General features: G+C 30.2%; 1 protein-coding gene across 4 annotated transcripts in view; it reads right to left on the bottom strand.

The window, feature by feature from the left end:
* Window positions 1-14203, bottom strand: part of LOC123266697 (protein bric-a-brac 1-like) — a 481411-nt gene that overhangs the window by 379641 nt on the left and 87567 nt on the right. For all 4 annotated transcript variants that reach the window (XM_044731063.1, XM_044731064.1, XM_044731061.1 and 1 more), the window contains exon 3: window positions 13419-13472. The gene's annotated coding sequence lies outside the window, so the exon portion shown is untranslated. The remainder of the gene's footprint in view (window positions 1-13418; window positions 13473-14203) is intronic.

Below are 14203 nucleotides of genomic sequence, written 5' to 3'. Positions count from 1 at the left end.
GTTAAATAAATAAATTAGGACTATCAAAATATATTACAAAATCAATTTTTATATTATATTTATGATAAACTTATTTGATACGTTATGTACTTCATAGAATTGTTGTCACATAAGATAGCTGCACAGCAGGCGGGACCTTCAAGGAGCACGGATATCACCAAAGTTAAACAACATTGAGCGTGGTTAGTAGTTGGATGGGTGACTGCTGGTGTTACAGCCGTCCAATTATGTGTAATCATTTTTAACTTCCCGCTAAGAAAATCGAAGATTTTCAAAAATCGAGGAGTTATTGTTTTCACCCCGTTTTGCAAAAATCGAGTTTTCATCAGATCTCGACGTTTTAAGGTCATAGGAAGCTTCCCTGACTACCCCCGCGATGTTGTCACTATGTCTGTATGTATGTATGTGTGTGTGTGTGTGTGTGTGTGTGTGTGTGTGTGTGTGTGTGTGTGTGTGTGTGTGTGTGTGTGTGTGTGTGTGTGTGTGTGTGTGTGTGTGTGTGTGTGTGTGTGTGTGTGTGTGTGTGTGTGTGTGTGTGTGTGTGTGTGTGTGTGTGTGTGTGTGTGTGTGACTATGTGACTCGCTTATATCTTTTGAACCACTAAACCGATCCAAACCTACCAAATGGCGTTCTAAAGAGTTCCCTCAAACTTAGATTTCTTGTGAATATGAACCGATTCGGACCTATAGATTTCGAGAAATTTTGAAAAATCTCAAAAAAAATAAGAAAAAAATTTTTTTTGAAAGTGGTTTTTTTGGAATAACTTTTAAACGGCTTTATCGATTAACTTCAAAAACTAATACGCCCTTAAGCTGGAAAAACCACGTCGATCGCCGTTTTTTTTTACAACTCTTGGTTTTCATCCAAAAAATGATAAAATAATTTTCAATGTACTCCACACTGATGTGCCATTAAGTGATAATATTCAGTTGAAACCTGCTCTGGATGGTCGTGGTAAAGCTTCTCCACCAAATAAAATTGATAGATGTAAAATATTACAGCACATTGAACGTTTCAATCCAACGATATCACATTACAGACGTGAACATGCACCAAACGTGAAATATTTACCTGATGATTTGACAATTACCATGATGCATAATTTTTTTAAAGAAGAATTTCCAGACTTTAGTGTTTCATATGAATCATATAGAAAGATTTTATCTGAAGAAACATTCACTTTACGAAACTCGGGCACGAGGAATGTGAGATTTGTGAAGTTCACAAAATTTATCTTACAGATCATTCAAAAGAACTTGATACAACGTGTGACGAGTGTAAAAAGTGGTAACTACATGATAAAAAAAGTAAACAAGCAAGAAAATACTATCAAGACTGTGCCAAAATGTCGTACGATAACAAAACACTTTGTATGTTAGCTGATTTACAGAAAATTATTATGTTACCCCGTCTTGAATGTTTCGAATCAGCCATATTCACAAGCAGACAACATATAATGAAACTTTCGTTCCTGTCAGTAAAAATCAAGTTGATGCTGTACCTTTCGCTGTAATATGGCATGAAGGAATACGAGAGCGAAGCAAAGAAGAAATAACTTCAACCTATTACCAATTTTGTCTTCAGCATAAAGATTATGAAAAAATAATCTTATGGTTAGATAATTTCTGTGCTTAGAATAAAAATTGGGCTTTTTTTTCCTATCTACCGTATATTATAAATTCTTCTTTGATAAAAGCTAAAGTAATTGAAGTTAATTACTTTGAACCAGGACACACATTTATGTCAGCAGACTCATTTCACCATCAAATAGAACTTGCGATGAAGAAAAAGGGTAAAGTTTATGATTTTCCTAAATTCGTCTCGACTGTTGAAGGAGCAAGAAATAAAGTCAACATAAAAGTTATGGATATTTGTGACTTATTATTTCCTTGATAATACTTCTGTAAAAAATAGAAATTATTATCATGATAAGACTGAAAAAGTATATTTATCAAATATTGTACAAATTGAAGTTAACAGAGGAACGACTGATTTAAAATACAAGACTGATTACAACGGAGATTTTAAAATATTAAATAATTATTTAAAAGTTAAAGCTGCCAAAAAAGGTATTCCTGATCCGATTCAATGTGAAAAAAATGGGGTAGGAAAAGCCAAGGAAGGGGCCATTTTAAAAAATATTTGTCCTTTGATACCTGATGACCATAAAATTTTCTAGCAAAATTTACTATAAAAATAATTATGAATTTTAAAATTAAAATTCATTTGTTTTTCAGTTATTAAATACAGTTTGTTTAGGTTTCATTTTATTTAAAAAGTTTTCTATGTGATTAAACCTCCGTTTCTTTTTTCCAAAAATTTTTAAAAATAATCTTTGTTTAGTTTCTAAGACTGTTATTTTTCATTAGTTGATAATTCGAAAAATTAAAAACACTAAATAGTTGTTAAATATTTGTATTCACTGTTGTATAAATAACAATATAATTGTTGTTATATAAAGTATTGATCGTATTTTAAATGTATAAGTATCAAATATTTGTAAAAAAAATTAGAAAGTTACAATTAGTATTTTATATTTTGTGATTTAACGGTGATAAGATACGAATTTTTGTACCCAGTTGTGTTTATTTTTTTAACAATAAAATATGTTAAAAAAAAAAATTGATTTCTTATTACTGCACCTTTTGTGAACAAAATAATTTATATTATAATTAACAAAAAAAAAAAAAAAAAAAACGGAAAAAAGCAGTAATCTTGTTTTACAGAGTAAAAAAGCAGTAAATTTCAAGTTACTGCCGTTTTGCTTGCAGCAATAAAAGACTGTACGTCGTTTATTTTAGGCCCGCCAATGAAGTACTTTTGAAAAATATACAAAAATTACTTTTCATAGAGCCATGTAAAATAGTATTGGTCATTTAATCATAATTATAAAAGATTAATATTATTTATTTAGTTATAAATAATCTGCAATTTAAATTTAATTGTTCTCTAATTTGGCTTTTTGTTCGTTACTGCCTTTTTCCTAAGCACGGCAGCATTGCCTTAGCAATGGTACATACAACACACGTACATAACGATTGGGAGAAAAAGAGTGACGGAGAAAGAGCGGAAAGGGTGGGATGGGATGAACCATCACCGACCTCGGCACACGTTTCATCTCTGGGAAAACCTGTGAAAACCACCACTTGTTGCGTTTACCCTACAGCATTCTCATACTCTTCTATTTTCGATTGGTTGAATATGTAGTACACCTATACTACATTTGTATTTATATCTATATATGTGAATATCGGATGTCAGTGTATTTGTATTTGTATACAGATATTTTGTTGTACATTGATACTTAGTGGAACATACACCGCACACACCTGAACCAAAAGGGATATTATATTCACGTCGGTTAGCACGTGACTTTAAACTGGATTTTGCACTCTCTGATACTGAGGGTATAACTTTTAAAGGTATTACTTTACTACGGACAAATTAGTGATAATCAAAATGGTGAATTTGCTTATTAAATGCTTGAAAAAAAATTCAGTAGTTTGCTACCTTTATTTTACCAGAATTAACTTAAAAATTCTCACGCGATATTAAAAATAAAACAAAGAAATATAATAATAATAAAACGATATGAAGATAAAGTAACCAAAAAAACTTAATTGTATGATTCTAATCGGCACGAAAGATCGATCGAATTTACTCATTTGCATGGATGCCTTGCAATTTCCACAATTCATTTTTTTTCTTTTTAATCAAAAATGTGAAAAAAAATACCTTTGGATTTTTTTTCTTAATTTTTGCTTATATATCTTGAGACTATGTAAGTAAAAGGTTTAGAAGAGACTGCCGATTTTTTTTTATTATCTGGCGGATTTTTTTGAACGCGGACACACCCGGCATTTACTACCGGCTAGACGCAAAAAATGTCGAATGAAAATGTGGCCCGTGGATTTTCGATGGCTGTGATCAAGGTGGTAAGGTAATACTAGTGCCCACCGGCAATGTATGATGAATATATACTAACTTATCTTCTTTTCTTACAAATTTTTACTCTTTTTATGTATTCTACTCAAACTAAAGTGAGGGTTAAAGCGTAAGCGATCATGCTACCGTGTACCCGAAATAACGTCCAATATCCGAAATTACCCCCTTTTTCACAAGCTCCCAAACTCGATCGATATAATCATCGGTCTCTCACCTGCGGCCAAAAATAACATACATACATTGATATACATGTACATATCCATATGCATAACATACAAGCAAGATATTAATACTTAACTTATAATAATATTTAACACATTTTATAGTTTGTCATATTTCCGATCGCTCAAAAATCTTGTATCATGTAATTTTTTATGGAAAAACTTACTGTGAAACTTTTTAGGTAAAAACTAACAATTACTTTTGTCGATAAGTATAGGATGCGACATTACAATGTTATGAAAGGCTTTTTTATGAGTAACATAAGGTTTTTCATTAATAATTTATTTTAAATTATAGTAATGTGAAATTTAATATTTTAAAGGATGTTCAAAAGTTATTCACTTGTTGAAATTACAGTGATCATTGGTTTGCTGAATGAAAAAAAAGGCAGAATATTTCCTATGTATAGATTGCCTATTTTTCCGTTCACAAAGGGATGCAAAAAAAATTGTATATTGTGCCTGAAAATGTTCTGGAAACGGTTAATATATCAATGACATGGCTTTTAGATTTGTCAAATACATGGAAAAAAATTAATTCCAATCCTCACGGAACAATTATACAGGGGAGAAGGTGGTAAAATTTATTTTTTCTTAATTGTATTCAAAGAAAATAGAATAAATTTTCAGTTGCTGTTGAAGAAAAATTTTCATTATTTGTGGGAAAAATGGAGTAAGGAATTAGAATAAGCTTGGAAAAAATAAAAATTCTTATCGACAATCGAGCTGGAAGAACTCAATTTCAAACTAATGACTGGGTCTACAAGTTTTGAAAAACTTTTTCAAATAATTTTTTTTTTTATAGAATAGATTTTTTGATCTTTTTATTATACTCGAATTGCTGAAAAACGTTTGAATATTTCTTGTGGTTTTTCCAAATCGAAACGCCATTTTTAAAAAATTAATTAAAGTTTTATTTAAGATTTTAAAAGAAAGTTTGAACACTGAAAAAAATCGTATTTATTTTTAGAAAAACTACAAAACTATCCGTCAAAGATAAATTTGCGAAATATTAACTGTTATTTATTTCATTAAATATAACCGATTCCTTAACACAAAGATAGTAATTTACACACCTAGGGAAAAAAGCAGAAAATTCCAAACCACATATAAAATTGGCTTTCGAAGGCAAAGTTTAAGGTGACAAATACGCGGATTGGGATATACTATTTTCATCGCTAGAACGTATAATATTTTTCGTCATATTTGTAACCGAAAATTTAAATTTTGTGCCAATTGATACATCCTCAAATGTATATATTGTAGGAAATTATAGATAGATAATTGTAATTTAATAGGATTTCATTGAATGGAACACAGTGATTTACAATTTATATTAATTGTTAGTCTTTATTTAAAAAACTGCATTTTGAGAAGCGTCCTTACGCTTGAGAGAGTCGGTTCATACTAATCAAAAACTAATAGAAAATAATTTGTAATTAGGTCTAAACCTCTCCGTAAGAATCATAAAAATTAAAGATGGTTTTACTCAAATATACGTATAATTCTATAAATAAAGAGTACTTATATTAATATAGAAAGAGTCCGTTGTGTGACCCAAGTGTCCGGGGGAATAAAACAGAACTATACTGAAAAAAATTTTCTTTAAAAATTACCGTCAAATCCACGGTAATTGTAGGACAGATGACACGACCTAATCATTTTTCGGTAATTATACTTAAGTGAGATAATTTTCATTTTTTTTCAACAAATTTTACCGTAAATTTTATTAGGTTTTCGATGAATTTTATAAAGTCTACCGTACAATAAATGAAGAATTTTGTCGTAATTTATTTGTTCGAGATATATTTTTTCGTTCGATAAATATCGTGAAGGAAAGAAAACCAAAAAAAGTGTTTTTTCGGAATTACTCCGAAATTTCTAATTCGATCAATTCAAACTTAAAGATTCTTTATGAACCTTAAGAAACTGCGTTGAATGCCGCCAACCGCTTAAAAATCGGTTCATTCATTCAAAAGTTGTTGCGGTTTGAAAATTCAAAAAAGTAGTGTTTTATCAAACTTTTGAGCTCGAAGAGCTCAAAAGCATAGAAAAGCTATCTCTTTGAGCTCGGAGAGCTCAAAACAACACATAAATTGTATTTTTGAGCTCAACGAGTTCAAAAACGCCATAAGTGCCATTTTAAGCGTCCAGGTATGGAATTAGCGGGAAGTTGCAGGGATGGCCTTTAGGGTCAACCGTTTTCCTAATTTTTATTTAAAAAATGCCCCGGGAAAAAATAACCGAACAAAAACAGCTTCACTGTAAAAAAGTCGCGCCAAGTCCACGTTCATAAGACTATTAGGAAAAAAAAAATTTTTTTTTTCTTTACAAAAACATACAAAATAAAAAAATTAAAAAATCCAAGTAACCGATATGATTGTTTATGATTTTCGGAAATTAAAAAAAATTTTATTGTAAATTTAAAAATTAAAAAAAAAATTTTAGAACGTATTTAGTGTGCGTGGTTGCAAAATATTTTACTTTTAATGAAATTCGTAAAATCTATTTACTAGGACTTTAAAAAAATTGAAATACATAATGACGCACACCAAGTACGTTCTAAAATTTTTTTTTTTATTTTTAAATTTACAATAAAATTTTTTTTAATTTCCGAAAATCATAAACAATCATATCGGTTACTTGGATTTTTAATTTTTATTTTGTATGTTTTGTAAAGAAAAAAAAAATTTTTTTTCCTAATAGTCTTATGAACGTGGACTTGGCGTGACTTTTTTACAGTGAAACTGTTTTTGTTCGGATTTTAGTATTTTTTGTAATTATAATGAAAATTTACAATTGATAACAACTTAAATCTCGTGTTGACTGCATTTTTTACTGCAAACTATCCCCTTGAAGCTACAGTTTATGTAGATGTAATTCCAGTGCACCCTGGCGGCCGTAAATGTAAGCTGTGAATTACTTTTTTTAACTGTAGTTGCTTATCTATAGGAGTATTACTACACATTTTTATTTTATCTAGTCTGTGGCGCTGACCTTTCACCATCAAAAAAAAGTCAGGATCGAAATTTGTGAGCGAGCTATAGTATGTGCTGATAAAATTTAATAATTTCAAGTAAATAAATTGTTATAAGTGAATATAATTAATTAATACGGTGAAATAAATTATGAATTACTGTTATGATAAACAAATTGGGTAAAAAAAGTACCGTAGAATTAAATAAAATTTCGCAGCCTCAAAAAACCGTTCTGCTTACAGTAAACATAGTCGGTAGTCTGGCGCTCCGTTTACAACGGATTTGAACGGAACTTGGCGCCAGATTCTACCGAATCTGTGAATCAGACCTGACCATGCCTGTTCATGTATGATGCCTGAAATTAGACCTGATCATGCCTGTTCATGTATGATCAGGCCTGAAATTAGACATGATTATGCCTGTTCATGTCTGAAGGGCTAAATACGCTCATGGCTGTTCATGTCTGATCAGGCCTGTCCATGCCTGTTCATGTCTGAAGCGGGAAATACGCTCAAGCCTGTTCATGTTTGAAGCATTAAATATGCTCAGGCCTGTCAATGCCTAGAAAAGTTAATTAAATTTACCCTACGGTAGATTTTTAATGATAATCAAAATACTTTTATTTATTGAATAATAAAATATACCGTTTATTGATAATTTACAAATTTATTAATCGAAATTAATGTACATACACTGAACATATTCAAAAATTTTTTCTTAGCATATTTCGTTCCTAGCATGAACAGGCATGAATAGATATGATTGGGCGTGAGCGTATTTAACGCTTGAGACATGGACAGGCACGACCATGTCTAATTTCAGGCCTGATCATACATGAACAGACATGAGCAGTTCTAATTTCAAGCCTGATAATACATGAACAGGCATGGTCAGATCTGATCATTTTTTTCCGGGTAGATCTGATCAGACTTGCATAGTCAGAGATGTGATAAAAATTTTTTCTTTGACGAAAAAAATTTATTGTTCATCACAAAATGTGCAAAATTATTTTTATCATTACGCTTAAATAATTTTGAAATAAAAAATTTGTTACATTTCCTATGGGATGTTTTGGTCTGCTCTGCTCCTGCCTAATATTAAAATCATTACTTATTTTATTATTTAAATAAATGTGATGTTATAATGAGATTCGGTTAAATAAATAAATTAGGACTATCAAAATATATTATAAAATCAATTTTTATATTATATTTATGATAAACTTATTTGATACGTTATGTACTTCATAGAATTGTTGTCACATAAGATAGCAGCACAGCAGGCGGGAACTTCAAGGCGCACGGATATCACCAAAGTTAAACAGCATTGAGCGTGGTTAGTAGTTAGATGGGTGACTGCTGGTGTTACAGTTGTGTAATTATATGTAATCATTTTTTTTTTTATTTTAATTCATTACAGAGAATTGCGTATGCCTTTATCAAGTACTATATCCATAAAATTAAGCAAAATAATTAATTAAAAGTAACAATGGGCTTTCAGACCTGACCATGTCTGATCAGACCTGAAGACTCATGCCTGTTCATGTCTGATCATTTTTTCCCGGGTGGTAATAAATAAAAGGGCCGCATTACATCCCACGATTAAAGTGAATTTAACGGTAATTTTTAAAGAAAATTTTTTTCCGTGTAGGACTAATTTTCCCCCTTTCTGAAAATACTTCCACGTAACTGTTGAGTTTTTAAACTTAAAATTTATGAGTAAAGCTAAAATGACAAAATAAAGAATTATAAACTAAGATTCATTTTTGTACGGAGAATTTAACATATTTATTGTACGCATCTATTCCAGCATGTATTTTTGAATTTGAATATATCCTTGAATATATAATTTAACATAATCTAAAATATATTTTTGTCATATCAACCGCGAAAGTTGGATTTTCGAGCAACATACAGAGGGCGCAAAGAATACGATTTCTGGCAATCTATAGTTTAGTTAATTTACCTCGCACTAGTATCGAAAAGTAACTTCTCTCTTCCTCTCTCTATCTGTCTCTACATTTCTGCACGACTACGCTAAAATACGTTACAGATGAGTCGAATGATCTTTTAATTCGACAAACGTCCGCTGGGTGAAGTAAAAATCGCAAAAAGAATCTTAGCGACAGTTGAATCTTGTAAACAACTTCAACATATACGTACGTTTAATACATCGCTATTTAATCTCGTGTGACATAATTCTTGTGTCTTTAAATAAAATAAACAGTAATTGAAAATTTTTGACTGTTCTCTCAAATCCAACTTCCGCAATTGAAATGACAAAAATAACTATTTCAGTAAATATTTGCGGGTAGATAATTTTTTAGTTAGAAAATTTGTAGATCTAATGTATTACATTTTATACACTTACTATACTAATAAGACACAGTACTTACTATACCAGTGAGCATAAAATTACATCACCGTGATTCAAAATTAGAATGACTTTTTTTCGTGTAGAGCAATAAAAATAGAGGGAAGTGAGATCAAGAATTACTAGAACAAGTTGTTTCAATTAAATTAGCTTCCAAAAGAAAAAATATCATATGGCAGAAATAAGCAGTGGGTTGGTAAGCTATAGCGAATATGCAGTTCGTATGAAGAAGGGTAGTTACTTAAAGCAACTGTTTTACATGTGTTGTTCTAAAACAGGTGGATAAATATTTATGTTGTCTATGCAAACATAAAAAAATAAAAATAAATACGTCCAATATTTATCGTTAGTTTATTCCATAACCTAACTAACAAATTGTTGGTTTAATAAAAAAAAAAATTTCATCATTTTAAAAGATTCTTAAAAGTATTGCGAATTTCCTAGAAAAAAAGCTGAATAGAAATTCTAGAGCAGTTTCATGTTCAACTGCAAAACACAGATATTTACAAAAATGGTTTTCAAAGTATTTCAGCAATACATTCCATACTTATTGAACTTATAACCAAGAATTTCAGCAATATGTAGTATATTATTTCAGTTCAAAAATAAAATTTTCGAGAAATTATTTTTTTTTTAACACTTTTAAGCTGTTTTACCGATCGATACCATAATGGAATCAACTTGCTAAAAAAAAAAAACCACGTTCAATGCTGCAAAAAATCTATTCTTCTTACATAATACCGAAACTCTGCGTCAGATCGTTTTTTAAATAGAATGTTATATTTTTGATCTTAATGAAATATGTTGAATGCTGCAAACTACCTCATAATCAGTTGATTCATTCGAAAGGTATTGCAGTTCAAAATTTACAAAAAATTTAATTTTAAAATTATTGAAGATTTTGTATTGAATTTGAAGATAAAAGGTTACATGATTGATACTGTCATAAAATATATGATGAGTAGTGATCAGTAATTAGGTTTAAATAAAATTACTTTAAACTAAAAACATAGCATATAAGAGTGTAAATGTTTATATTCATATTTATATATATTAGGGTGATTCAAAAAATAAGAATAATTTTTTTTCTTCCAAACAGGCTCAAAAGTTTTATTAAGGTGTAAAAAGACACCAGTTAAAATTTGAGCTCTTAATATTAATATTAAGATAGTCCTCATCGCATTTTTCAATTTCCATAAGAATAACATGGGAAATAGTTATTTTCGATACGTATGCGCAAAGGTAGGTATTTTGGTAAGCTTGAAATGACGTCACGAGGCTGAGATTATGGCTGCATTCTCAACAAAACCGAGTACGTTGTTATCGGTCGAGTGAAGCGAGACCGGATAAAACGTACGAGGTTTTGTTGAGAATGTATTCATAATCTCAGACGAGTGTCATCACTTCAAGTTTATTACCAAAATGCCAACCTTTGTGGATTTGTATCGAACAAAATTTTTTGTAATAGCAACGGCGAAACTCGGATTTGAGAGGATGAAAATAAAATGTTATTCATTTATGAACTGTCACACGTAAATAAATGACAAACTAAAATATTAGTAAAATTGTTTACAAGAATCGACTTGTCGCCAAGATTTTTTTTTTCGATTTATACTCTCCCTGGCGGACAACTGTATAAATATACGAAACTAAATATCCTATAGTACTTTTTAGCATCCATGCGGGAATGTAGAGACAGATTGAAAGAGAGATGTCACTTATCGATACGTGTGCATGAAAAGTAGACTCAACTATAGATGGCCAGATATTATTCATTTTACTCCTCCTAACTATAGCTCGAAAATCCAAGTTTCGCGGTTGGTATTACAAAAAAATTATTTTTGCTTCTTCTGATTTTTATACCGCTTAAACGACAAATTTACTAATGAATCGCTGTCAAAGTCTTTGTAGAAAATTAAACGTTTTACAAAAAAGGACTGAAAACATTTTCTGATTAGTCCACGCGTTCAAAAGTTATTCACCATCAAAACTCAATCTTTCAAAAATTTGATTGAATTTTGTGTATTACACTAAAACTGTTGGTTTCAGTGAAAAAATAAGGGTCAAATTTTCTGGCAAACATGATTTTGATTTCTGAAAGATGTTGACCAATGATTCTTTTTGTTTTGTCCAATATATAAGATGCTTTTAAACAATTTCTTTGCAGAATTCGACTCAAATAATTTATGATAACATAAAAAAATTATTTTGATTTTAATTTGAAGACAGATTATCTCAATTTTAGTTCTTACTCGAATGCACGCTCTCAGAATTACTTTTGTGAGCTTCTGTTCAAAAATTTCAGTACCCTATTTTTATAGTATATTTCATGCGTTAAAGCATCCAACTTTTTGGCCATGGGTTGTCTACTATTTTTCTTGATCCCCATCCGAAAAAACGGAAACACGAGCGGGGGTGGGGAGGCGGGGCGATTTTTGCAGAGCCAAGGCGAAGCCGAGGTTTTGCTGGTCGGTGTGGGCTTAAAAAATATATTATAAATAAGATACAATTAATTGCACGATAATTAAATCCTGAAACTAAAAATTAAGAATAAAAACACATAAATAAATAAATAAACGAAAATAAATTATTAATTGCCAAACATAATGGAATTTTTATTAAATAGTTTGAATATACAGTAGAACCTCTATAACTCGAACTCTAAGGGAGAGGCAAAAAAATTCGAGTTATAGAGTTTTCGAGTTATAGAGGATTTCGACTTAGGCGGATTTTGATTCGACATAAAGAGGTTGAGATTCATTTTTATAAATTTTGAGGTAGAGGGGTAAAATAAATAAAAATTCAAGTTTTAAAATTTTAATTCGTATTAACGTGAGTCATAAATTTGGGTAATTCTATTCATTATCTATTCCTAAGAAACAATGGTGCAATGATAAAAAAATTAACTTGACTCAAGAGCCTAAATCTCGAACTAAGTCAAGAAATTAATCTATATATATATATATATGGAGGGAAAATATGTACATAAATAACTTGTAGGGACTCACTATCATTTCGACTTATAAAGGTTAAAAATTTCGAGCAACGGAGGTTTTGGGGCTTGGAGGGAAGGGGATGAAACATTTCTTCGAGTTAAGGAGGTTTTCGACTTATCGAGGTTCGACTTAACGAGATTCTACTGTATTAACGTATATAATCATTAACACTTCTGTAACCACAAAAAGTTTGATAAGCAAATGAATATTACATACAGCGTGCTTGTGAATATAGGTATTACAAACGTGGCCCGAAAGTTCGTATTTTCGGGTTGGGGGTCAAGAAAAAATATTTATTGTGATTGTAGATACAGAAATGGCAAATTTTCTTCATAGTTTTTCTTAATAGCATTGTTAGAAGCCTCTATATAAAATACTCAATGTTTCATATTTTATAAAAATTCTTAGTTTTTAAGTAAACAACAAACATTTTTTGATTTCACTCGCTGTAACTCTAAAGCTGTTAAAAAAATCTCGTTTCGACACATAAACTTATCGGGAATTATCATGACCACATACAAAAAGTGTTCAAGACAGAAAAAAAAATTATCTTGAATCAAAAAAATAATTTTGAAGAACTTTATCTTCATAGTTTGAGTAGAAAAATTCTTAAACTACGAAATTTTTCTAAGTTAAATGAAGTAAATTTAACTTGATTCAAGAATTTTTCGTCTTGATTCAAACCATGCAACTTTTCAAAAGTATTTCTTTGGTTCAAGAATTTTTCTTTTGATTCAAGTTAATTTTTTTTTCTGTGTTTATTCTGTAAGTACAGTATGTGGTAGAGATATTTCAATATCAAAAAATTGCTTGGCCGTCGCGTGTTGCGAGTAGATCACCACCTCAAACACTTTCAAGGTATGACGCGTGCAATTATCAGTGAAAAGTATTGATATATACTTACTTTCTTTTTTAAATTTCTGAATACGTCTTTTGTACCCTGCTTACGTTGTATATTCTGAAACATGCACAAAATAAAATCGATTAAAGTAATCATATGAAAAATTGTTTAATAATCATGAAAATTGGAGTTTTTCGATAGTCTGATAAAAAATAATACACACTGAAAAAATAAATAATTTTTCTTTTCTGATTCTTTTAAGTTGAGAACATTTAAAACAACTGAACATTTTTTCGAATTTAATTGAATATTATTTCGTTGAGAATCATAAGATCAACTGTATTTGACTCCTAAGCACATAAAAAAATCACCACGTCTTAATTTTTTCAACCGGTCAAACCTGCTAAATAATCATGTAGAGAAAAGTAAAAAGAGGTTCATTGCACTACCATATTAAGCTTTATACAATATCGTCAATCATAATCGCATCTGAGCAAGTCTAACTTATAATGCCCCAGTGAAAAAGCAAAGCTTATATACGCTTGCTAAGAATAATTCCGAAGCGTATGTTTATGCCATTTCGCAGGGCGCCTACTTAGACGTTGTGATTTATTGACGAAGAATTATATCAAAACGCTAAAAATACAGTATCATAATAAATATTTCTGCCCTTACCCATTTGCCATTTAAAAAAATAAAATCATCTCTAAACTAGTTCCTGTCTACAATCGACCTAAGAATTCTGCAAATCGATAAAATCATTTATTTATAAAACATTCAAACGGAATCTCATGCATGGACAGTCGATTGGTACTGAAAATATACGACCACATAATGTAAATTTAAAT

The sequence above is a fragment of the Cotesia glomerata genome, linkage group LG6 (genome assembly GCF_020080835.1).
Source record: "Cotesia glomerata isolate CgM1 linkage group LG6, MPM_Cglom_v2.3, whole genome shotgun sequence".
Lineage (NCBI taxonomy): Eukaryota > Metazoa > Arthropoda > Insecta > Hymenoptera > Braconidae > Cotesia > Cotesia glomerata.
Note: the sequence above shows the minus strand (reverse complement) of the source record. Positions and strands in the feature narration are given on the sequence as shown.